Genomic DNA, 27,032 nt, shown 5'->3' on the forward strand with positions numbered 1-27,032 from the left:
TACTACCTTAATAATAGTTATGCATATCAACCTAAATATGTGACTCTATAATTTAGCAAAATGTTTCATGTAGAAACTCAAATCTGCATCTAGCAAATGAAAGGTGGGGACAGAGTCCCAGAGAGCAGGTTCCAGACTCAGTCTCACGTGGAAGGGTGCTGGCTCGGGTGCTTGATGGCCTTCATCTGTGACTGGTTGGCCATCAGCTGTTACCGGTTAGCCATTGGCCACTGATGTAGCTGCCATGGTTACGCTAGCAGCAGACTGTGGATTGCGGATTACAGAGAGGCGGATTGCAGTTAGCAAGTGAGGTTGGTTGGCAGAGAAGCAGACGGCAGGTTGCGGATCGTGTGGCTTCTACTTTCGGTGTCTCCAATCCAGTTGCCAGCAAGAATATAGTATCTATGGCTCCATTGGTGTTCCTTTTTGGCCTCACCATATCCTGCGTTCTTGTGCGGGGAGCGGGAGCTGAGACCTTGCATTACATGAAAATATTGCAGCCTACCTTTTTTGACTGATTAAAATTTTAAGCACAAATAAAAACACGAGTCACAATGAATTATGTAATAAATAACTCAAATTCTCTATCTTTGTCCTTACTACCACTGTTGCTGTTTATTTCAAATTTACTATTTAAATGCAAGACTATGTAGCTCCACAGTGATACAAACATCACCCAAAATGAATAAAGTCCATTCTATCCTTTACCAATTAGCTGAATGTAGCTGAATCTGCATGTGTTGGGACCCACTACATAAATGGGAGAATTTCAAATTAACTTCCAAGTGGAATAGAATACATATTAAAAGATAATACAAATGCCCAAATTTGAAGCTTAAATAGATATTACAAAGTCACAACAGAAACTGAAACAATTATTTCAGTTTGGAACTTAAGACGAACCAAAGGTTTTTGAAGTGAGAACTGAAACTGCAGCGTGGTAATAACACTGCTCTTTGTAGGTTTTATTACTGTTTTTAAGTTTTTTTCAGTGAATGTATCCCATTATTGCATGTACTCAGGGCAGAATACTCCTTCCACCTTTGGTACTCCCTCAATTGGGTAAATAGGACAAGGACTTTTGCTTGAATTGACGGCTGATGTTCAATGAAACAGGAAATCTAATGGTTTGTAACTAAAATATTATCAAAATTCTATGATCTGTTAGAAAATGAAGTAAAACAAAATTCAACATTTTTTTTTTTACTATGGGATTTCTCAGATCTTTAACATGCAAAAATATATTATAACTCTTTAATGAGAAGTTTTACAGACTTTTGTCAACATGGAATCCTTTTTTCCAAGAACATCTACAGAGACTGATTTTCGAAGGATAATACTTTGGAAAACACAGATATAGTGGAATTCCACCCGGTTTTTAAATCATAGAATAAAGTTTGTTAGTGCCATTGCTATTTAACATTATTCTGAGAGTTCTGGTCAAAGCCAAAAGGAAAAAGAAAGAGAGAGAGAGGAAGGGAGGGAGGGAGGGAGGGAGGGAGGGAGGGAGGGAGGGAGGGAGGAAAGAAGGAAGAAAGAAAAGAACAAGTAACAAGAGTTAAACCTAGTGGAAATAATGAAGCAACATGATTGCAGCGATTCATCATATCCATTTTTAAAAAGCATCTAGAGGATTAACTGTAATAGAATTAATAGCAGAATTCAGTAAAATAGCTAATTAAAAAAGCAACAGATTTCCTATGTATCAGTAAAACTAGTTAGAACACATAATGTATTGAGTTTCCTTTAATAAAACAATGTAAATATATAAAGTGTATAGAAATAATGCTAATTCATATAAGCAAAGCTGTAACACTTTGTAGGCACTATGAAAATTTAAATAAATGAAGAAATAAAATGTCCCTGCATGAAACGATTGAATACTGAAAACGATTCATTATTTATGTCCAAAATATTTCTTACATTGGCTGAAATCTCATTAAAAATCCCAATGGAAAATTATTTGATTTTGACAAAATACGATCTAAATTATTTGGAAACATCTGGAGAAACTATTTTGTAAAAGGAAAACAAGGACCTTTCATCATCAAATATGAGTAAAATATATGTATTCAAAAGTACAAAAATTAAGTGAGTGATTTATTGGTGTAACATGGGATAGATCTGTGAGCTAGCATAAGTAGTTCTGAAACAGAACAAAGAATATGTAAGATGGTAATATATGATATGATATATGATATGTAATATTATATAATAAGCATTACAAAACAACACAGGGAAGGAATATGGATATTCCAATAAATGCTAGAATCCTTATTTGCCTGTAAATTCTGACCAGCAGATATTTATATTATTGCATAGTTATACTTATATACTTATGTATAAATTCTATACATAAAAGAGAGGCTTATGGTTAAGGAATTGTAAATATATTATTGAGAGGGCAGTGAAAGAAATTATTCATTTATTAAAGAATGTATGAAGGAGCTATCAGTTTAAAGACTACAAGTTACTTTATATACTCCCTCCCCAACAACTTTGGAAAGTACAACAGACACACACACACACACACACACACACACACACACACACACACCTTAAATGTTGATCAAGTAAAATACATCAAAATAAATCTAGAAATTACAGAATTAACTATACAAATAAATGAAAAAATAGCTAGAAGAAAATGGAGCTAAACTTTTAAATGATTACATCATGAGTAAAGATTTTTAAGGATGTTATCAGTTGAAGAATTTATATTTATCTACAGAATAATGAAAAGATATATGGACAAAAGTAAAAATAAAACTTAAAAGCTCTTAGAATATGTATCTCTAAAAATATGCCATTATAAATCAGTATCTTGAAAGCAATGATATGCAAAGATTTTAAAAAGTCAATTCAAAGAATGAACAATATGAGTGGCTAATTAACAAATGAAAAAAATCCATTCCCTCTTATAGAGAAATGAACATAACATGGTAAGTACAGTAAGATCCCATTTTTCATCTATCAAATTGACACAGGTTAGAAACCGTAAGGGTAATCAAGGCTGCTAGGCCAAGCTAACAATGGCCACTGATGGGAATATAAATTGCTACAGGTGACTTGGAGGGCAATTTAGCAATATGCTTCCAGAGCCTGTAAAGGTGTTTACATACCTTGGTGTAGAAATTTCATCTCTAGGCATCTTCGGCAAGAAAACAACACATACAGATATAGATATATTATAAGGAGACTTATCCATGTAGGAGTTTTCCTCGTGTGTGTGTGTGTGTGTGTGTGTGTGTGTGTGTGTGTGTCTGTGTGTGTGTGTGTTTTACAATAGCAAAATTTTAGAAATATTCCATATGTTCAGAAAGAAAAGATTTATTAAAAAATATATGACACATCTATGTGATGGATCATTGTGCAACTATTAAAATCACGTTTCGAGTAATATTTTTGACATAGGACTATGTAATAAAACATTGCAGAAAAAAGCACACAGAGGGAAAAAAGCACATATATTTACAAATATTTGAATGTTCTTATACTTTTTATAATTTGTTTTATAGACTGAGCATGTAATTTTATGAGAAAAACAAACTTTTTTATACTAAATATAAATGCAAATTTGTCCATAATCACATAAATGAGTTTGAAAACCCAAATGCTGAGACAATTCCCTGAATGCTACATTATATTTTCTATCACTGAGCTTTCTAACAGTGGAATAACAGAAGACAAAAATCCCACCTCATCCCAAAAAGCAAGAACAACTACTAAACAGCACACACACATATGACTTCATTGAAGTATGGCTTAAAAAAAGAGAAATAGATTTTAATCAATTTGTATATGAAACATTTAACTAAACAATACTCTGATTTAGTGATTCAAACATTCCCTTAGAGATCCAGTATCACATTTGGGGGTTATTTTACAAGTAGAAGCTTTGTGTTTTGTCAGTCTGAATTTAAAATGTCATCTTCATCAGCATCATCTACAAATGTGTCATTTATACCTGCCAAGGTTGGTAATGATATGCTAAATGCTGAATGAGAAATATGATTGATGTCTTTTTTTGTTGTTTTAATCCCAAAGTGGCTCAAGGCAGGTAAGTGTATCTATAAGCCTCTTTTCACATTTTAGCAGTTACCTTTTTTCTATATGTTTTACAAGAGTAAGACACCTCCTGACTAGAGCATTAGTTTATATGGAAACAGAAAAAAAGCAAAAACTTGACAAATTTCAGGAGGCACACTGTTTCATTGCCTAAAACACACTCCTGATTTATTTGCATTGCAACTAAACCCTTCTTTACCCATAACCTTAATTACCACAATCATTCATTGTATAACGACTCCTCTTTCCTTGACTTCTCTTCTTCCAGCCCAATTTGTAATGTCGTCTCCGTGAAGATTCATTATCTGGCTTTCTACATGATGGCAGAGGGGATTTCTCTCTATAAGCTCCACTCGCCATGCATTTATAAGCCTCCAGGCACTCATGCCTGAAATATATCATGGCAGTCCGATCTTTATGAAGTGGCTAACGTCCATATGACAAAAGAACCTTTTTCTATGAAGAAGAGTTGAACCAAATGTATTCCTTTTTACAACAGATGTAGATTTTCCATTAAAAAGAATCTTTCATTTCAAATGTTTTAATGGGGTGGTCCAAGACCCAGTCACCCCTAATCATTATATTTTGGGTGCTCCAAATCTAATATGCGTGTTTCCTCTACCACAAGTTCTATTATTAACTGGATATTTCTGTATTATTTTTTTAAACTTGCCACTCATATTTGAAAAGCTGGGAGCCATCTAAACTTATCCCTCACTAAGCTAGAAGAAATTCCTGTAGGATGGACCATGCAAATATTGCCAGAAGAGATCCTGGACTTTTCCTGTAAAAGTCCTGATGAGACAGGCCTAATTTTCTGGTAGTTGATTGCAGCCTTCCAATACCATGACCTTCCTGCCCACACCAATACATCTTCCTTTTTCAAAAGCATACATCTGATTATGTCATACCTATATGAAAAATTGTCTAATGGCCCCTTGTATTAGTAGGTTGGTGCAAAAGTGATTGTGGGTTTTGCAATTTTTTTTTTTTAACCTTTTGAACCACAATTACGTTTGCACCAACCAAATACTTAGGGTAGAGTTAGGGTAGAGCTAGCTGCAGTGACCAAGAAAATTGAAAATGTCAGTGCCATAATAGAATAAAAGTTGATTTCTCACTTGTATCCAATGTATGTGTTCTTGGTTAGTGGAGGTGGGGGCTATGCCTCATCCAATCACTCAAGAACCCAGGTTGCTGCAGACAGCCATTTTCTACGTGTCAGTAACTTCCAAGGTTGCCGTGGGTGTCATTATTCAAACAGGTGCTGTCGGTAGTTGATAAGACAAATGATTGGTCTTTCCCCACCTTGACCTGGGAATGACACATTACCCTGCTGCTTACATTCAATTAATGAATACTAATCACCATCTAGATTCACCAGAGACTAAAACATGTAGTCTCTGGCTGGGAAGCTATTTTTAGCAGTAATTCTATATGACAGAAGGAGACCCCAAAAGTTTGAGGGTCACTTTGCTTTCTCTTACATAATTTCCATCACCAGACTTCTGAGTAGAAATGCAAGATGATGATCTAGCCCTTTCCTAATATGACCCTTTGCTAAACATGCCTCTTTCCCCATGTTTCATCTTTGCAAGACATGCATCTCTGCACCTTCGAACTATGTTCCAGGATTTTACCATTAAGCCCCTAGAACTCTACACAGCTGTTTCCTTGCATGGGTTTTTCTTTTTCTTGCTGATAGTTTCCTCAATGTGAAAGTAGAATTGGGAAATTCTCAAACTCATTTTTGTATAGAAACGGATACATATAACACATATGATGCATAGCTGTCACATGTCTGGGCTTCCTACTCCATAGTGAACTCTTGAAATCAGGGATCACTTTAGGTTATTGGAGGGTTTCAAAACGTGATACCCCAAAATATGCTGCTTTGGCAAATTGATTATGTTGAGCTGAAGCCACTTGATAAACAGCAGGCAGAGGAAGGTCTCTCTGACCTCCCCTTTCTACCTAAAAGCAAGTTATAAAATTTCTCATGAGAAAAGTGCCCTCCCTATACTGAGTAGGACATTGTATCACCTGACTAGGAGTCAATACTAAAATGGATCTTTACAAACAACCCTACTGAAATAACCTTTATTTTCCATTAGTTTCCCCCACATATTGCTAGTCACTGCTCCATAATTCACTACCCTTAATCCAAGCCCCTTAGCCTTGTCACATCCTGACAATTTCTTTGTTTACAATGGTATATAAGTTTTGGGGCCCAACAACATCATTGTGTCTTCATTTTCCTTTTAAAGACTCCTATACACGCATAAAAATATTATTATTTTTTTGCTTTCATCTTGTTCATCTGTCTTATGTCAATTTATATCTTAGGTTCAGCCATAAAACCTAGGAGTATAGAAAGATGGCTCTCCCTCCCCTTCATTATTAGGAAAGAGAAATGCTTACATCGTTAATAAATGTATTCCAAATTTCTAACACATGTCTGGGCACATAATAGACGTCCCATAAATATTTGTTGAAAAAGTCAATGTGCCAATTTTTGCATTATTAGCATCTATCAGTGTTGACAATATACTCAAGGAGTATACATACGAAGAAGAAAATAAAAAATAGGAAGAAAAAGAACAGGTGGTAGGGACGGAATCTGCTTGGTTTCAAAGGTTATCTTCAATATTTTTGTTTGTTTGAAGTCATAATTAATACTATTATTTAAGTAAAATAAGTGTAAGAGCCAGACAATAGTTTAGTGGTTACCAGAAGGTAAGGGGGGTGGGGGGTGGGAGATGAGGGTAAGGGGGATCAAATATATGGTGATGGAAGGAGAACTGATTCTGGGTGGTGAACACACAATGGGATTTATAGATGATGTAATACAGAATTGTACACCTGAAATCTATGTAATTTTACTAACAACTGTCACCCCAATAAATTGTAAAAAAAATAAGTGTAAGAGCAAATAAATTCACATCACAGAGACTTCTTCATGGACACAGAAGGCAGTGACTTTCCTTAATGCACATTTTAGAGACTTCTCATTTACATACAACCCTAGCTAATCTTTAGTTTTTAAGCCTCAGTAAATATTACGTGGGGGGCCGGGGGGCCCAGAGACTGCCATGATTTAATGGCATCAGGAAGGTATGACGAACAAAAAAAAAAAAAAAGAAGGAAAGAAAGAGAGAGAGAGAAAGAAAGAGAGGAAGGAAGGAAGAAAGGAAGGAAGGAAGGAAGGAAGAAAAATAAAGAAAGAAAAAGAAACATAAAAACTTCCTGAATCTCGGACTGAAAATACTCAGAGAAAATAGGAATCTTTCATAGCTAGTCTGAAAAACATAGACATTGTGTGATATCTTATCTGTGTAAGAAACATAGATAATAGCTCGTAGAGACCTCATAGTTACATAGCTGTTTAGATAGTTCCTGAACGCTAAAATAAAACTCCTTATAACAATCTATTTAGGGTTTTTTTCCCAAATATTTGGAAATGTTCCATGAAATGTCTCCAAAAGTATTATAATGAAAGAATTTTGTTTTCCTCTTGGCACCATGCTCCATTTTGTTTTCCTGGAATGTGTTTAGCCAAAAAGTACTTAAGAAGTTCAGTGAATGATTTCGTTATGTGTAAAGAGTAATAAGCTTAAGTGTTATACACTGGTAGCATCTGCAAGAGACATTTGCTCACTTGTTCAATCCCCTTTCCCTATAGAAAACTTGATGTCTTTGCTCCAGTAGTCATCAGATGATTGAAGCTTCCAAGACAAAACATACTTTCTTCTGAGCCTGGTATCTTATTATCAAACACTGAAGGTTGCAAAGGGAACTGTTCCTTCTTGTTTTCAGATAGACACTTAAATTTATATCCTTGATTTCTAATCAGTGCATTCAACATCTGAATTTAATGATATCTCATTGTAAGATTCCCTCATTTTATCTAATGCCCCTTAAGATTAGGGCCGTCTTGAACCTATGAACTCAATCTCTTTTATTAACCTCATCATCTAAATTCAACTGTTGTTTTCATTTATTTAAGCCATTCAGGAAGTATTTTCAAAATGAAAATACAAAATAACATTGATGTGGAGTCAGCTCTATGATCTCCACAAAACTATGGCAAATCTAGAAGCTCTAGAAACAGCACAAGGTTTCTGCAATTGGTTTCTCTGGGAAGCCGATTCTGAGGTGGAGTTAAACATGCAGGAAGTTTATCAGGGAGTGCGCTGGAAGGGAAGTGCACTTCCTATGGTAGGGAAAGGAAAAGAGTAAGATTGGGCAAACTGAGAAACTGAAGTTCAATGCAGAGAGTTTTAAAGATGGGATATTCCTTCAAAACTTTCCCCACTTTGGGGTTAGATGGTGGGTTCATTTGACCTTTGAGTAGTCATTGACTGCAGGCTGTCCTGGAAGTGGACATGACTTTGAGTGAGACAGATCTCTGTACCCAAGCATGTACCTGGAGGGGGCTGAAAGCTGAAGCTCCAGCAGCTGGGAGATTAAATCCTTCATTCCCAAAGGAGGATTTGGGCAGCAAGTTATAGCATCCACCACAAGACTGTAACTCCACTTGGGTAAAGTGGTACAGAGAGCCTAAATGCCACAAAAGTATAAATGTAAATAAGTGGTTGAAATTTGGGTCAAGAACAGCAGTTGAGAGAGGTTGATAGCAAGTATTCACAAGGTGAATGCAACCAGTGTCACTCACTGGGAAAGTCGGGACCCGTTAGGACCCGTTAGGCACTGCACATTACATAGCTACACTTTTGTTTCCTCAAGTGAAACGTGGAAACATTAATACATTCCTTGCAATGTTATTGGAAACATGTTTAAGACCCTGCCCTTGGCCAAATGAGCCGTATCTCCTCATTGACCTCAACCACTGAGGGAAAAGAAGAGGGAGTCCTTCTAACCAACAGCATGGAAACTCTTTGCACAAGATTCTCAGCAAGATAGCTGCTATTTCAAGCTGATTTGATTAACAACTCTCTGATAGGATTTCTCACTAGTTTCTAGGCAACATTTTTCCGTGGATACACGCTAGACTCAACTACTAGGACCCTGCTAAGACTCTGAGTCAGAAGAGCATGAAATTTCTCTTCTCTAAATGGCAAATGACCAAGGGGGCAGCTTACCTGCCAGAGGGAAGACCTGACCTGACTTCACACGTTTTAATATTTGTCTCATTATCCTTATTATAATTAATCTTTCATGAAAGAAACAGAATCACCCCTTACATCCTTTCCCTTGTTCAAACACAGGAAATGTCTGGCAAACTGCTATAATGGTCAGACCAAATAAAATCCCAGTGCACAAAACTTGTGACATATTATAGTACCACTGAGCTTGATATTCAAGTACAAAGACCATGATAATTACGTTTTCTTATATGAATAAGATTAGAGAAATAGATGTAAAACCAATATGTATTTAAATATACATATAGAAAGTTATTTGCAGCACAAAGTTGCTACAAAAAAACCTGACCAAATGTATTATATCATTAAAATTGTGCTGTGAATGACTTTAAGAATAATAAAAATTCACTTCATAATCTGGATTTTATTAACAATAAATGCCCAGTCACACTATTGTACTTTTACTAATCCGTTAAGCTGATGTTTTAAAATTACTTATAAGGAAATGTTAGTACAGGATATAATAAAATACCATACTGGTAGCTATAACATAGTAAATTTTAATTACTATTCTTATAAAATATGAATTAACATGGTGGCAATTCACTTGAAATCTAATTAACTTGCCTTAGTTATCTTGCTCAATGCCTGCAATAGGCAAATAATCTTTACAAAGTTAACATATTAATAAGAATATGATTATGCATTTTCCCCAATTTAATTTCTATTTAATTATATGACTAATCTTGGCTTGTCTCCCAGCAAACTATCAATTTTGTAAATAGTATCTGTAACAGTCACTTGATCATAGGTCTTAAAAACAACCCAGTGCCTTAGTAATTCTGTGTAAATTATTAGATGTATCTATGCTTAATGTTCAACACCCCAATTTTCTGCCACTCTGCACCAATGCTGCTCTGGCTTCTTCACAGATTTCTTACTAAGTGAAATAAACACTGTGGAATCGCAATTCCCATGGCTAGGCAGCTGCCCTGATAAACAGACTGCCTGGAAAATACACAAGGGGAAAGAGATGCAAGAGCAAGGTACCAAGCAAGGCTAACTTACAGGTCATGGATAAAACAGTATAGTATTGGTAAAACTTGACATAGCGTATCTTTAAAAATATTAATAATATACTGATTGCATTCATTTTTTAAAAATATTCATGCAAAGCAGCTCAAATTTTCCCGCTGATACAAGGCAAAGTATATAATGCAGCAGAAAATTGGAAATTTAGTGTCCTTTTGTCAGCTAAACAGAGGCCCATTCCAGATCCCATCTCCTTCATCATCTCCTTAAGTGAACTGATTGGCACAAGCTCAGGGGCTTGTTATTTTCCTTATGGGACATCTCACATCATGGGAGGGACGAATATCCCTTGATGTATCCAATTCTGAGAGATTTTCTTTTCTTTCTTTTTTTTTTTTTTAATTAAAGTTTTGGGGTGACAATTGTTAGTAAAATTACATAGACTTCAGGTGTACAATTCTGTATTACATCATCTATAAATCCCATTGTGTGTTCACCACCCAGAGTCAGTTCTCCTTCCATCACCATATATTTGATCCCCTTACCCTCATCTCCCTCCCCCACCCCCCTTACCCTCTGGTTACCAGAGGGTATGAGTCTGTGTCTATGAGTTTTTGTTTCTCATTTGTTTGTCTTGTTCTTTTGTTGTTTTTGGTTTATATACCACATATCAGTGAAATCATATGGTTCTCTGCTTTTTCTGTCTGACTTATTTCGCTTAGCATTATAATCTCAAGATCCATCCATGTTGTCACAAACGGTCCTATTTCATCTTTTCTTACCACCGAATAGTATTCCATTGTGTTTATACACCACAACTTCTTTATCCATCCATCTATCGAAGGACATTTTGGTTGTTTCCATGTCTTGGCCACAGTAAATAAAGCTGCAATGAACATTGGAGCACCCATGGCTTTATGTATAAATGTTTTCAGATTTTTTGGGTAGATACCCAGGAGAGGGATTGCTGGGTCATATGGTAATTCTATTTGTAATTTCATAAGATTCCAATTGCAGTAACTTCTCACGCCTCTTTGATCAACTTCTTCCCATTCATTTGCATGGTGAGGAAAGGGAGATGTTGCAAGGAGGGCAGAAGGAAACTATCCAGGTGAATTGATTTGCACGTGCCGCTTTTGCCCTTTATCCTGAGAGATTTCCGATTCAATCCTGTGCTTGTGAACTCCTGGCATTTTATGATCTTTAGCATCCTCCCAAACGAGTCGTACTAATGCTCCATGCCAAACTTCAAAAGACGTCAATTTATATTCCTTCCTATAGCCTTATTTATAGAGACAGCTGGAAATAGTCCAAGGTATGGGGATAGGTTCTTTTTAACAGATTTTCACTCTATTAGCTAAAAAGGAAAGGAAAGGAGAAGGCAGATGTGGATTCCTGCCATCCAAATCCATCTAGTCTTGAATATATTTGGCAGATACTAGGGGAAAATGGCAGTGCATTTTGGGGCATCTCAGACATTTTAAAAATTAATATCAGACCTCTGAGTACTCATAATTCAATAGCATTACCTGTTCTAATTGAATGGGGCCATGATATGGGATTGATAGGTAAGTAGATAGATAGAAGAAAAACTTGTAATCAAAAAATCATCTCCTCCTTCCCACAGTAATTAGGAAAATTTATGAACTGAAGTATGGGTGAAAGTAGGTAGAAATAATAATAACCTTTTAAATTAATATAGAGTCTTAATCTATACTGAATATTCTCATCAATACATTAGGACTAACTCGTTTGAGCCCAGAAAATCCTTCAGTGAGACAGACATACCCCTCATTTGATAGATAAGGAAACCAAAGCTTGGCAGGATTAAGTAACTTGCCCATTTCCCTAGCTAGTAAATGATATTCCTAAGATTTGAACTCAGAACTTTGAACTCCAAGCTCAGGAAGTGTTTTCCTCCATTCTCACTCACAGATGCGTCTGATAAACAGATCTGGAGAAACCATAGCAACTTGTTTCTCCTTCAGCTGTTTTTTCTGCTAGGAAACTGTTTCTTCAAAATTTATGAGTGTCCTAACCTTCAATCTTATTACTTTCAGGGCATTTGGGCCAACAGTTATAAAAAAGAACATTTGACCTTCCACACAGATTTGGGCTTGTCCCAAACCAAAGGGATTTCTAGGTTAGTATTAGGTTCCTTGTTTAGAACCTAATACTAACAGCCCTAGGTGACCTCAGGGTCTGAAGCCAGGAATGCAGCACTGCCAAAGAGAAAACAAGAATTAGGGCCTAAAGTGACACGGATTAAGGCGTGTGATAGAGAAATTTTAGCTTCAGCTTCCGGCCTTCCTACTAAGGAATTCTGGAATTTGGAGGCTATGAAATAGGCCCACATAAACATAAGGTCATCAAAAAACAACGACAAGACTACTTACCACGAACTATGTTCTAGTTAATATCCAAAAATATTGATATCCATTTTCCCAAAAATGCTATAACGTAGGTTCTTCTAGGATCAATTTATAGATTAAAAAACAACAACAATAAACAAACAAACAAATCCTGAGGTCTAGAGGTTCAAAATATTATAATACTTATAAATATTATAATAACTTGTCCAAGATCAAATATATCTCCCACTGAGCGTGGTAGGATTTCAAAGTGTGCTTTTTGATTCCATGCCTGCGTTCTGAATCAGTCAGTTATGCCGCCTTCATAGCACTAGTAGAGAAAAGTGGAAAATGGAGTGAGGGCACATGATTCCTAATGGCTCATCAGAAAAAATATATAGCGTTATAAAATATGATAGAACTATCCCAAGTACATGAAATCCACTACATCAGTTCCAGAATATAGATCATGTTTCTTTTATATTCTCCTAAATTTAGAGCATGCATTCCCGTGGGGGGTGGGGAGGAACGGTGATATCACCTCCAATGGGGTGAAAATTTATTCTTGGGTGACAAAAAAAACACACAAAAAAACCTTATTGTTTTCATGCATAATGCTCATATATATGTATATATATATATATATATATATATATATATATATAGTACATAAACAGATATCTAGTATATCTGTAGTATTAATATTTCATGAGGGGCCATTTAGGAAACAAATGTCTAAAAAGACTCCTTGGGAGGAGATAATGAAAAGAAATTGAGAAATATTAATCTAGATAAACAATTTTCAAAGTTGAAAACTAGGAGCAGTTTGGCAGAATTCTACGGAAACTATGAGGTCTGACAATTAAATTTGCAAACTTGTTGCCACGATGTTGCTAACCTTTTTTGATGTCAGAGGGCTTATTCATTATGAATAATAATAAGCTCTCATGCACTGTCTGTGAGGGAGATTTTTAGCCAGTAAACAAATACCTGTATTGGAACACTCTCCCTACTCACCTGATCTGGCTCCCAATGACTTCTTTCTTTATTTGAAGATAAAGGAAATATTGAAAGGAAGACATTTTGATGACATTCAGGACATCAAGGGTAATATGATGACAGCTCTGATGGTCATTCCAGAAAAAGAGTTCCAAAATTGCTTTGAAGGGTGGACTAGGCACTGGCGCCGGTGCATAGCTTTCCAAGGTGAGTACTTTGAAGGTGACCGTAGCGATATTTAGCAATGAGGTATGTAGTACTTTTCCTAGGATGACTTCACGAACTTAATGTGTAGCCTAGTACATTTTAATTATCACATCAAAGTGGTCAGTGCACTACCTCCCTCCCCCCACTACCTCCCTCCCCCCACAGTTTTATTACATCACTCTGGTAAAACTGTCCACATTTCTTCTTATTTTTGTTCTGAAAAATCATTTTGGTGATTCTAAGATTGATCAAGGTTTTCATAGCAAAGCAGGATGTGAAGATTTGGGTAAAATCTTTGCTGTGTGAAGAATCACAGAGTAATGTTCACAGCGTGCCCCACCAGCTTTCTCAGCCCCTTCCCAGTTAGGTCGGGCCACATGACTCGTGCTGGCCAATGGGCTCAAAGCAAAAGTAACAAGTCTCACTTTTAGGGTGAACTATTCAAGAGTCAGTGTCGTGTGTTCGAGATGTTGCAGCTACAAATTGGCAGAGCCTCTAACAGCGCGGGTCCCTGCGGGACATTGTAGAGAAGTAGCCTCTGCTCATATACATTAGAAATGTAGCCTGAGTGAGAAGTCAACTCTGCTGTGTTAAATCACTGAAATGCTGGGGTTAATTTGTTATAGCCCCATAGCCTAGCCTATCGTGATTGGTACAAACGTTGATTGCAAGTTTTGCAATACGAAGTTGATACTGGGGTTTCAAATTTATTAATCCCAGCAGTGACTTTATAAACTTTGTAAAATGTACTGTTGTGTAAAGCCCTCGCTTTATGCATCAGATATAAATATTTCATAAACTTCCTAATGGAAAACCCACAGGTCTTCCCCAGAAACAACATGTTCTCTTCTCACAGTTATTTCTTAAAAGATTCGTTCCAGTGACTTCAATGGTGAATGTTAATAACAGAGTCAACTCTTAAAGTGGGGTTCACAGAATTATAAAGGAAAACATCATAAAGCAAATATTACCAATGCTTTGGGAATTATTTTTTTAAATTTTTCTTAAAGTATGCTTGTCTCCAGCATTCCTTTGAAGCCCAGCCTCATTTCTTTTAAACCCTGGGCTTGTGCACCAGTGCTTATTTGCATGCTAATTACCAGCTGAAGGCATTTTATGCTGATCCAAGGTCTTTAACCAATTAATGAACCAGGGGGAAAGATGATCTTTCCTTGGAGGAGAATTGCTTACTTTCATCATCATTACCACTGAATTGCATTCATTGTACCCATAGCCTCACAGTTCAGGCTCTTTCCTGAATATATAAGTAGAAAATTAAGCAGCAGTGGTTGGATGCCACTGAGTATCTTATTGCATATAGCTATACTTAGGAAACATGCCCGGCACTGTAGATACGTAACTGACACTAAATGGGCAAAAGGAAAGTCTAAAAAGAGTCTTTTTGCCATGCTTGAATCTTCTTTGAAGTAGTAGTTACATTTTGCCAAAGCTCTTAAATCTTTAGATGCGGTCCCATACAATCCCTTGATTATGGAATTGTTAATGGTGTATTTAGAGACACTGCACACAAATAATATGGAGAGTCTAGTGAGAGTAAAACATTAGTAAGATGATGTCAAATACTAAATGGATGTCCAACAGAGGATGCAACCTGAGATGTGGCTCATGATGCTTAGGCAGAGGACGTAAGTGTTTTTCATATTTTATAGGAGGGTTCCACTAATCATGAGAGTGTTTTGACATCTATAGCAGTTCATAGCAACTGTTTCAATGACTTAGAATATACATAAATATAAACAAATTCCTTCAAGCATGGCAGTTCCTAATTTCAATGACCAAAGCAGGCTACCTACCCTGCTCTTTGTCCTAGGAAGTTGATCTTTGTAACTAGGGACGCAATTCTAGTTCTCAGCCTAGAGAGTTTTAGAAAATGCACCAATAGCACACACAAACAACAGTAGAATGTTATCTCTCCATACGTTTCATTTCTTGATGATCTTGACTCTCTGAGGCCTGCTAGGCTTAAACAGTGTTGACAATGACAATAACAACACTCTATCCCCAGCTTGTCGTTTTCTCACGTACTCTTCGTCTTACTACATCCCCATTTCCTGATAGAGCACTTGCAAAATTACTAACATATGGGCTGAGGAACATAGTTTAGTTCGTTTCTTTGTTTTTTTAGAACGAAGTGATATGATATGCTCTAGAACACTGCCTCTGGGAGAAGGGAACCAACATTTTTCTATCAGTTGAGTTCACTAATCACAGACCAATTTAATAATTCAGACTCTATGATTAACTCAGTCTCTGGGTAATTCAATAGCTGTATCTTTCTTTCAGATTTAAGTCAACCTTCTGACAATGCTCCCCTCTGCTGTCATCGGTGCTCCAAGAGAACTGAGTGAGGCTGAAGAGTGCAAAGTAGAGCAGCCTCACCAAGCCTGAGGGCCTCCTTATTGTAGGGATTTTTGTGTGTTTTGTTTGCGGCACTATCTCTGTAACTGAGAACTGTAATCGGCACAGACTAGGCTCTCAATAAATATTGTTGAATGAGTAGATGAACTAATGCACAGGTTCTCTTTCAAAAACGTCAACCAGGACAGAAGCACTTGAGCTTCTTTTCACTCTATCACAATCTACCCAAGTTCTGAAGCTGGGATATTGGAACATAACCTGAGGCCTTCCATATATTATCTTTTTTTTTTTTTGTCCCTTCTCTCCATTCTTAGCAACTAGAAGGAGTCTCCGTCAAACTTTGCAGCTCCACTTACCATCATGAAAATTAGTGAATTCCCTTTTTTCCCCACATCATATTTTCTAATCTAGTGTCATGCTAAGCAAATCGATATCAAATTATTCCATCTTCTATTTTAGGAGGTAAGCCTCTAGACTAAGTCTCAGAGAAAGAAGACTGATTAAAAAGAGGTGTGAGGGAAGAGTAAAGGCATACACTTGATATTTACAAAATACTTTTTCTGTTTCACTAGGAATTGTAGGAGCATTTAGAATGACCAATAAAGTAAAGGTCAGGGCCATTTTGAATGGAAGTTCACATTTCGATAGCCACTGACCTGGAGAAAAAAGTATTTGATATAAATCTGGTCAGGAACTGCAGTTCCACTGGTCACTTCACCTTTCCTATGAGTAATGGCAAGGTTAATGCCAATGATTGGTTCAATGAGAAGAGGGCATTGTGCACATGACATTAGTGGAATTGGACTACTCAGTAGAGTTTCCTAGTTAGGACCTTCTCTTTGCTTGCTTTGTATGCTCTTCCTGCTGTTCCAAGGGTTTAGTTATTTGTATTAAATATCCCCATGTTTTCATCGTATCTTCTTTGCTAAAAACATATCCTAAAATACTTGCTGAAGGAGAATGGGAGATGAAAAATGGCATGCTTCATGTTTTGCTTTTAGCCTGCCTGGCCATGCTACAAAATGTTGAATTGATTAAATAAACTGTGCTCCAATATTAGCTATGTTAAAGGAAGCCATGAGAATTAGTTCTATAGGCCCCACCCTTGGCTGCATATCAAATCTGCCAGGGAATTTCTAGAAAATACTGATTCTTGGACCCTACCCTCAGATATTCGGATTTATTTTTCCTGGGTTGGGGTTTGAGCACTGATTTTGTTTTTTCTGTTGTTTTTTTCCAGAATTTCCTGGGTACCTGTAATAGGAAGCTCTGGAGGCAGGATTTGGAACCACTGGTGTAGTGAAAAGAGCACTGGATCTAGGTTATCTCTGTCATCGATTGTCTGATTCTAGGCAGGCCACATCACTCTGTGTAACTCACATTCCTCATTTTAAAAGTGGGGTATCGTAATGCTAACTTGATTGGGATTATTATTTATTGGGGTATTTTTAAGAATGCGTTTGTGCACACAATACAAACACACACCCACACACGCACGCACACAAAACTGTCTGGAAACTCCAGAGTTTTATACAAATGTTAACTATATACCTCAAACTTAAATAATTAGTCAAATTATATTAAATTATTTCATTTAGAAAAACATAATCCTCCTCCTCCTCCTCCTCATCATCATCATCCACTCTGCCAACCTCAGGAGAAAGTCTTAGCAAATTTTATATGGAGTATGTTTTCTGTGACCTCAGTACAACACTGCAGGGATGAAGTTCATTTCTTTACTACTCTAGCAATTTCTCTCTGGAGACCATACTTAATAAAACTGAATTTAATTTAATACTTATTTGTACCTAGGTAATTCTTATTCCTATGTCTTCACCCTCATATTATTTCTCATGTTTAGGGTGGAATTTTAAAATGCTATGGATCCTGAAACAGGAGCCTGCAGATGGAATGCAAAATCTATGTGTTTGTTATACCCATTGCTCGTTTGTGAAGCTAAAAGGTAGTAGAGAGTCATTTAAATGTACTCTTGTTTGCAACGATAAACTTTAGGAACATGAAGAAGGAGGGGAATGACCTTACAGCAGGGGAAAGTCAGAAGATAGGATACCTTTGTTGCATAGCCTCCTGATAAAAATATCCTAAGTAGATAAGTAGATTGCTGGAACTATTCCTGGATAGAAGGAGATGACATGACTGGTAAAAAAAAAAAAAAAAAAGCGGAACTAGCCAAGCAAAAGAAGAGCCTGTTGGAATGTTACCAAAAAGAGGTGATTTGATTCCTTAGTGAGGCTCGATATACAGGCTGGAAATCCACAATCTTTTTAAGCCTAGCCTAAGAAACACCTGCATCCCACTTAATGACTTCTGGCAACTCTTTCTGAGTGGCTTTGCTTTCAAATCAAGGAGCTCTAAATCAGCTCAAATTCTTAATCAAGGCCACAGAAATAAAGTTGAACTCTGGGTATATCCCATCCATACTACCACAGATAGAGAACTCCTAGGCAGATTTCTACTGGAGAGCCAAAATGGAAGACTTCCAGTGGTTGACCCAAGAATGCTGTGCTTAACCCTCCATGTGGTTGAAAGTTATTCTTACCCAGCCATCCTTTCTGAGGAAGCTTTGGCCTGGAGAGTTGTGTTCCACTTAATCTCTGATGCAAATCAACAGTCAAGGACCAAATATCCTTGGTGACCTTATGTTAAAGATATCAATCGGTACTACAATAATCTGAACATGTTTAAACCTTGACATTGCAGGCTTCAGAGATGAACTCTTTCCCCACCATTTTTGTTGTTGTTGTTGTTTTGTTTCTGTTTGTTTGTTTTTTTAAGGAAATGTCAGACTACTTTTAGGGCCAGTAAAATATATTTATGTATGAACAATCGTAGAAGAAAATAGGCACATGGTCTTGAAACTACATACACAATAAATAGCCTCTTTCAATGAATCATCCCAGGAAATAGAGTGTTATTTCAGGCCTTTGCTGATCTACATTTGCTTTAAGCTACATATTTCAACATTGCTGACATCTAGAAATGCAGTGCATAAGCTATAGCTCTCCCATCTGTCTCATCTCACTTTCCCCTTTTGCCTCAATTCTAAGGCATGCCATACATTTCACTCCAAATGTTTCCCAGATCCTTTTGATTATCTTATGTTCAGATGATGACCATACTTGGTGTCAGAGAAGGCATTTCAGAAACCTCAATAAATTGGCTTTCAGAAGAAATGCCAATGTTAGAAAATAATGAAGTAAAGACGTGATTTCCCGCCAAGCTCCAGAGACTTGAAATCCTTTCTGAAAACATGATGAAGAGCAGGTCCTTCTGTCTCTCTTAGCGTTGTTCTAGTGCCAACCAGATGCTCAGTGAGGCCGGGCTGTTAGCACATGCCTTGCCAGGGAACTTTAGAGAAAAACATGAGAAACAGCACATCAAGACCTTGTTCCAAAATGACGTTCGCTGAGAGAAAAAAATTAGCAAAATCCCCCTCATGTTCAAATAGAGTGTATTTTATGAACAGCCTAAATTAATAAAATGATGGCTATAAAAACAGATTTCAGTCTTTATTTATACCCAAGTGTTCCAAAATGTTTTTCAAAGCATTGGTCAAATAGACCTAGGATGCCAGCCTCCACTCATCTACTGACATAAGAATGGAGACAGTGTTGATAATTAAAGCGTCAGATGAAGGAAAGGCTTAAAATACTCTCGTAAGTGATATTTGTTCTCAACAGTTGTTCTGTACCTGTGAAGACTTGGGTTTTAGTCCCAGCTCTGTCACCACCTATAACAAATTGTCCTGGTCAAGAGGGTAAGATGGCTTATTAGTTTTTCTCTCCAACCCCTCTATTCTATAATGTCCTATGACTTCTTTCTCTCGCCTTTATTTATTTATTTATTTTTATTATTTTTTTTTTACTTTTTGCCCTTTCTTTCAATCATTTCCTCCATGTTCACTTTCTGCCAAAAACATTTAGAGCAGAATCTCAGCCTAACTCAGGCTTTCCATTCTCTAGGCCAGTGGTTCTCCAAGTATGGTCCAGCAGCATCAGCATCACCTGGGTATTTGGAGAAATGCAGGTTACCAGGCCCCACCCCAGACATGCTGAATCATAAATCTTGGGTGGGGCCTGGCACTCTACATTTTATCAAGTGATCTCTGGTGGTTTTGATACACATACAAGAAGTTTTAAAAAACATTGCTTTCAGCCATGCCCTTTCATCTCCTTCGTGGTCTTCATTTAGCAAAGGTCTTTGAGTCAGGGTGTAAATATCTGAGCATAAATTACTTATAAAAGTATGAGAGTCAAGTGGAACCTGGAGCCAGGAGAATCTGGAATGAAACATTGGCTTTGCCTCTATGTTTGGTCGAAGCTGTGTAAGTTCACCCCAGCTATTGTCCTCCCTCTCCTCATCTGTAAATGGCAACAAAATATTGCTTACATCGTGGAGTTGTTGTGAGAATTATGTGATACTATTTGTATCTAAAAAATAAGAATTCAGTAAATAGGAGCTATTACTCTTGGGTTCCTTAGTATCATGGTAGTTTGCTATTTTACCCAGAAAAAGTAGAGCCATATGAAAATGTAGAATTCACTGAGTACAGCAGGCAGAATGAAGACTCCTCAAAGATACCCATGCCCTAATCCCTGGGAATCTGTGAATATCTTTCTTTACATGGCAAAAGGGATTTTGCAGATGTGATTTAGGTACAGACTTTGAGATGAGATTATTTGGGTGGACCACGTTGAACATATGAGTCTTTAAAACTGATTATCTCTTCCCAGCATTGGTCAAAGTGAGATGTAATGATGGAAGAGAGGTCAGAGAGATGCTCATGGCTGGCTTAGAAAATGGAGGAAGGAGGCGAAGAGCCTTGGGATGTGGGCAACATCTAGTAACTGAAAAAGGCAAGAAAATGGATTCTCCCCAACAACCTCCAGAAAGAAATGCAGACATGCTGCACCTTGATTTTAGCTCAGGGAGACCCACATCAGACTTCTGAACTATAGGACTATAAGATAATAAATTTGTGTTGTGTAAGTCACTATGTTTATGGTGACTTGTCAAGGCAGCAGTAGGAAATGAAGACATTGATTCACTAGCACAATATTTGGGCAGGTTTCCTTTAATTTACCCCACACAAACAGCTGCCTAAAATGCTTCAACTGTATGACTGACCTGGTCCCTGGATCATTTCAATCTTCCTCTTGGTTAACAGTTTAATTTACTCCCATATCAAAATGCATCCAAGGCTACTCTGAGCTCTAGCTCCTCATTCTTTCCCCATTTATTGAAAGAAAGAGGAACTAATGAGCCTTGAATTAATGACAGGAGAAGCAAAGGACTTGGATAATCCATAAAATGAATAAGCAGTCCCTGTATAATTAATTGCAATTTAACTGTAGCTAGAGCTTCTTATCTAAAACAAAGATACAGTATATTCCAGTATAGTTAAAGCTGTAAAGCAATAAGCTATTCCTCTGAATTCTTCTTGGAAGTCTTTGTGAAAGACATCTAGGGTATATTATATTATAATTTGTAGAATATTTCTAATTTGAAGAGATATATTTTTAATTTGTAGACTATAAAACATTACTACTGATAATGAGTATCATGATGATCACATTTATCATAAAATAGCTTTGTAATAGTTCTGATGAATAGAGGTCTAAAGAGGAAAATCAATGGTAAACTTCGGTAGAGCAACTGACCTTTCAACTGTTCTTTAAAAGAAAAAATGAGAAACAAAACACAGGGGTTAAATAACTATGGTTCTGGTGCTCATTAATTTCCTGTGATGCTGTTAAGTCAAAAAAGGAAGAAAAAATGTTTTGGAAATATCTTCAGTTTTTAAATTTTTGAGTATAATTCTCATGAAAACAAATAAACAAACAAACAACAAAAAACAACAACAAGAGTTAATATACACATAAACTTAAACAAATGATTAGTGTATATGCTAATATGAAGGTTTCATGTACTGAGTGTCGGCTCCTCCTGTGAAATTCAGAATGTGTAAAATTTAAACTTTAAAAAAAATATATACTTCTGTATGTATATTATATAGTCTCTAAACCATGTGCCACAACCAAAGCATGAGGGAGAGAAACAGTTCAGGTTTCATCTCATCTTTGTATTGTACTCAAACTTACCAAACAAACTTGGAATGCATATATTTCAAACCCACAATGGACAATATCATGTGACAGCAGATAAATTTATTAATAAATACTGGCATTACCATATCTTTGTTTCCAGAAAGCCTCCTTGGTCACTTTGATTTACCATAATGAATTCCTCAAGCCACAAGACACCAAATTCCTCATCTATTTCTCTGGGTTACTTGGACTTTGAATCCACACAGAATGTGAATTCAGCAAAAAGTATTGACCTAAACATTCAAGAGAAAACATTATTTTTTAACCAATCATTTATAAAATTTTTGAAGTAAGATTTTGAAACTGTTTACTTATATTTATCAGATAATTGGTTTTACTTTATTCTTTGAGTCTAAATCCAGTTTCCGCGTGCAGGAATTCATTGCAGAGAAAATAGAGATTTCTTGGGTAGCATGTAGTTGACTTAAGGATGTTTATTTTTGGAGAGTGTTTCAAAAGTGATGTATTTAGTACCAAATTAAACTTTGACATATTTAATTTTCAAGTTTTCAACAACCTACATCCTTTTAATCTTCGTGCTAATTATCCAACACACGGGGGGTGATTATTGACATCTAAAGTAAGGTTAACATATATAGTCATATTCTCCCAGCCAATTTGTAATGTATAGGAAGGAGTTTTCCAACTTGAAATAGAAACAGAAAAAGCCTAACCAACTAGCTTGAAACAAAAGTCCAAACAGAGACTCCACACGTTGGTTTCAGGTTTGCTTATTCAGAGCTGCTGCTAGTTCTCGAAAATGGCTCAAAGAATTATAAGAAATACATAGTGTCCTCTAAGCATTTACATGCTGGAGTAGCCTGTTTCAACCTATTAGCCAAACTCGTTGAAACCTCACACCTTGCTAACGATCTTTGGCTTCAAACACACGTGAATTATTGCCAGTTAGTTACTTAACTAATTCAATGATACAGTTAGGGTTGATAAACCACAATCCAAGGAGGTTTCAAATAAAGGATTCTTTCTGTATGTACATGATTACTTTCTCCTTTGCTAATCCTTATCTTACCTTATTTGTATGTCTTCTACATTATAGACTATCTTAACAATTTATTGAAGTGATTCTGGTTTCATGTTGCCTGGGAAATTGTGCATGAATGAAAACATAGTCAGGTCATTGATTAAAGATGCCAAATGGGGTTACTTTTTTCTTACTGTTCATTGCCAAGTTTGTGTATGCAGAGTCCTAATTAAAAGGTCCAATACTATTCATTGGCAAGAATATAATGAATGAAATAGAATAGACCATGGAGAAGCACAAATCTGATGGATTTCTCACAGATGTGAAAATTCTTTTGATACTAATCCACAAGTCCAAATGCAACAGGTAGCCCATTGAAGTGTAAAAGTTTCAGCATCATTCATATATGCAATGAGTATATATTGAATATGTAATTGCATTCTACTAGGTATGAGGATACAGCAGTGAACAAAACAGACAAATTTTCTGCTGTCAGGAAATATATATTCAGCTGGGAATGAGGGCCATTAAACAAAAGGGCTCACTGAAATATGCAGCCTGTTAAAGAGGGTTATAAATGATAAATGCTAAGTATAAAGCAGGGTAAAGGAAAAGAAAGTATGAGGGATACAATCTAAAATTTAATATTTCTACCATGTAGAAACGTACATATCAAAACTCTTTCATTAACTCAAAGGTGATATGAGAAAAAAAACAAACCCTTACCCTGGTGGAGTTAACATTCTAATGTCTGACAGCAGAAAAATAAAACTGACATGATCAATAAGTAAATTATAAACTACATAATATATTATATAATTTATATTATATTCTCTCTATATATATAAATTATATAAGATGATAAGTGTTGAAAGAGAGATAGCATAAAGGGGGAACTAGGAATGCTAGGGGTAGAGACAGAGATGGGTAGCACATTAAAATATGATGATCAGGGTAGATTTCATGGAAAAAGTGAAAGCAAGCAAAGAGCTGAGGGAGGTCAAGAAGCAGTCGGGCAGATATGTGGGGAAAAGCACTCTAGGCAGAGGGTAATGCCAGTGTAAACCCATGAATGAAGTTTGCCAGTTTGTTCAAAGAACATCAATGAGACCAGGGTGTTTGGGGTGGAATGAGAACGGGGAGTAGAAGCTGAAGATTGAGAGGTAATGGAGGCCAGAGACATTGTGTTTACAGGAAAATGAAAGCATTGCAAAGTTTTCTTAGAGAAATCACATAATTTGACACATTTGCTTGGTTGCTATGTTCAGAATGGACTGTAGAGGGGCACAGGTAGAGGGAGGAAGAGGTTCCAGGAGCAATTATAGGAATTGATACTGGAATGGTGCTGGCTTAGAAACGGGTAGTAGCAATGGGGTGAGAGGCTGGGGTTGGATTCTGTGTCTACCAACGCAATATGTCAAGAGTCGATACAGTAAAAAAGAAAGGAAGGAAGGAAGGAAGGAAGGAAGGAAGGAAGGAAGGAAGGAAGGAAGGAAGGAAGGAAGGAAGGAAGGAAGGAAGGGGAGAAAGAGAGAGAGAGAGAGAGAGAGAGAGAGAGAGAGAGACCCAAAAAAGAAGAGCAAATTCAATATGGTGTTCTGTTTAGCCATTTGTTCTATTTGCCATTTGCATAGGCAAAATAATTGCATTTTCTGGATCTTTAGGGACCTCCAACCCAATTCCATTGCCCTGGAATCCCAGCTGAAAAGTAGTAAGCAGTTTATTTCTCAATTGAGTGATAATTCATGATTTCTTTTTCTGTTACAGAACTTACTTACACATGTCTTTTAGGAGAACTCAAAAAATTCAAGAGCATGTCTTTTATTTTTTGATGAATGTGATTTATTACTATATTACTACAGTAGTAACCCCCCCATTGGCAATTTCACTTTCCATGGTTTTAGTTAGTGGAGGTCAACAGCAACCAGAACATATTAAATACAAAATTCCAGAAATAATTCATAAGTTTCAAATTGCCCACTGTTCAGAGCAGCAAGATGAAATCTCGCTCCATCCAGACATGTCTCACCCTGGAGGTGAATCATCCCTTTGTCCAGTGTCTCCATGCTATAGATGCTCTGCCAGTTAGTGACTTAGCAGCCACTTCAGTTATCAGATGGACTGTCACAGTTCTGCAGTGCTTGGATTCAAGCCACTCTTATTTTACTTAATAATGTCCCCAAAGTGCAAGAATTGGGATGCTGGCAATTTAAATATACCGAAGAGACACCATAAAGTGATTCCTTTAAGTGAAAAGCTGAAAGTTCTCAAGAAAGAAAAAAATCGTATGCTGAGGATGATAAGATCTACAGTAAGAACAAATCTATCTGTGAAATTCCCTAACTTATAAATTAAACTTTGTCATAGGTATGTACATACGGAAAAAATAACAGTATATATAGATAGGGCTTTGTGCTATCTATTGTTTCAGGCATCCACTAAGGGTCTTGGAACATATCCCGCATGGATAAGGGGGATTAATGTAATGTAGAACTATTGCAAACTGTTACAGCTTGTTCTTGATTTTCCACACAATTACTGGCAATTTCTAGTTCACAAACAGAAATAAAGACCCGATGAAGAAATATACCAACCCTGAATACGTAATTGTATATTACTAGTAAACATCCATTCTAATCTGTAGAACAATATAGCAGCATAAACATATGAAGATTGTAGGGACACCAAAAAATACCGTGGCTGCAATCAGTACATGAAATCTTTCAGAACAAAGAAAACATTTGCTATTTATTCACAAAGCTCAAATGTGAGAGCCACAAGGCAGTGGCTACTGAGCACTTGAATGTGGCTAGTCTGAAACGACTGCTCTGCAACTGTAAAACACACACCAGATTTCAAAGACTTACTACAAGAAAAGCATGTAAAATATCTCACTAATTTTTATGTTGAGTACATATTGAAATAATAATACTTTGAATATATTAGGTTAAAAAATATATGGTTAAAGTAATTTAATCTATTTCTTTTAATTTTTTAATATTGGTACTAAAAAACTTAAAATTTCATATGTGGCTTATGTTTGTGGCTCACATCATGTTTCTACTGGACATCTCTTCTCTAAGGTATAAAATAAGGGTAAGATTTCAATTATTTTCTCTTTTCTCCAATGTCCTTTTTTAAAAGTTTGCATGATTTTTCAAGGGAAGAAAAAACCTGTTTCTGATAAGGGAGATGAAAGTGGATACAATGCAATGGGATTATACATGACAAGTGTTTGTAAGAATGTTATCTCCCTCACTTTTTTGAAGCATGGAATCCCTAACAATAATGAAAAAAATTTCCACAGATCAGAGATAACAATCATATGAGCACTTAGGTTCTAATTGAAGCCTCCTGCCTCAGACTTAGAAAAGCCTGTCTCAGAGTTAGAAAAACGTAATTTTGTTTTATTTTTGATTAACTGATCACTGACATTTAAAAAATAATACAAAATACTGTTTACTCAATTTTTGTCCCCAAGCACAGACCACACTCTCAATTAAATATTGTTATGGAGAATCCAAAAGTGAATTCTAAATTGTCCAAATCACTAATTTCCAAATTCTAAATAAATCTTTAAGTCAATGTTGTATAACACTGTATAACTTAACTGGATTATTCTAAGTCTTTTATTTGTTGACATTTATTACTCGAATTAATATTCTTTATATAGTTATTACATTTGGATAAGCAAATCCTGATAATCCAAGACTAAAAATGAAATTAAAATATTTGTTATACACTCCATTATTCTATAGGTAGTTTTGTTTTACATTTATGT

The 27,032-nt window shown here is 36.3% G+C and overlaps 1 long non-coding RNA gene across 2 annotated transcripts in view; it reads right to left on the bottom strand.

Moving 5' to 3' along the window:
• LOC109444555 (uncharacterized) overlaps positions 1-27,032 on the bottom strand; it is a 121,262-nt gene that overhangs the window by 55,247 nt on the left and 38,983 nt on the right. Inside the window, exon 6 of one of the 2 annotated variants that reach the window (XR_012489494.1) lies at positions 18,860-19,510. The exons of the other annotated variant lie outside the window; for it this stretch is intronic. This is a non-coding gene — a long non-coding RNA (uncharacterized LOC109444555). Of the gene's footprint in view, positions 1-18,859; positions 19,511-27,032 lie in introns of those variants that run through there. 2 annotated transcript variants of the gene reach the window in all.

Source organism: Rhinolophus sinicus, linkage group LG10 (genome assembly GCF_036562045.2).
Source record: "Rhinolophus sinicus isolate RSC01 linkage group LG10, ASM3656204v1, whole genome shotgun sequence".
In the NCBI taxonomy this organism is placed as follows: Eukaryota; Metazoa; Chordata; class Mammalia; order Chiroptera; family Rhinolophidae; genus Rhinolophus; species Rhinolophus sinicus.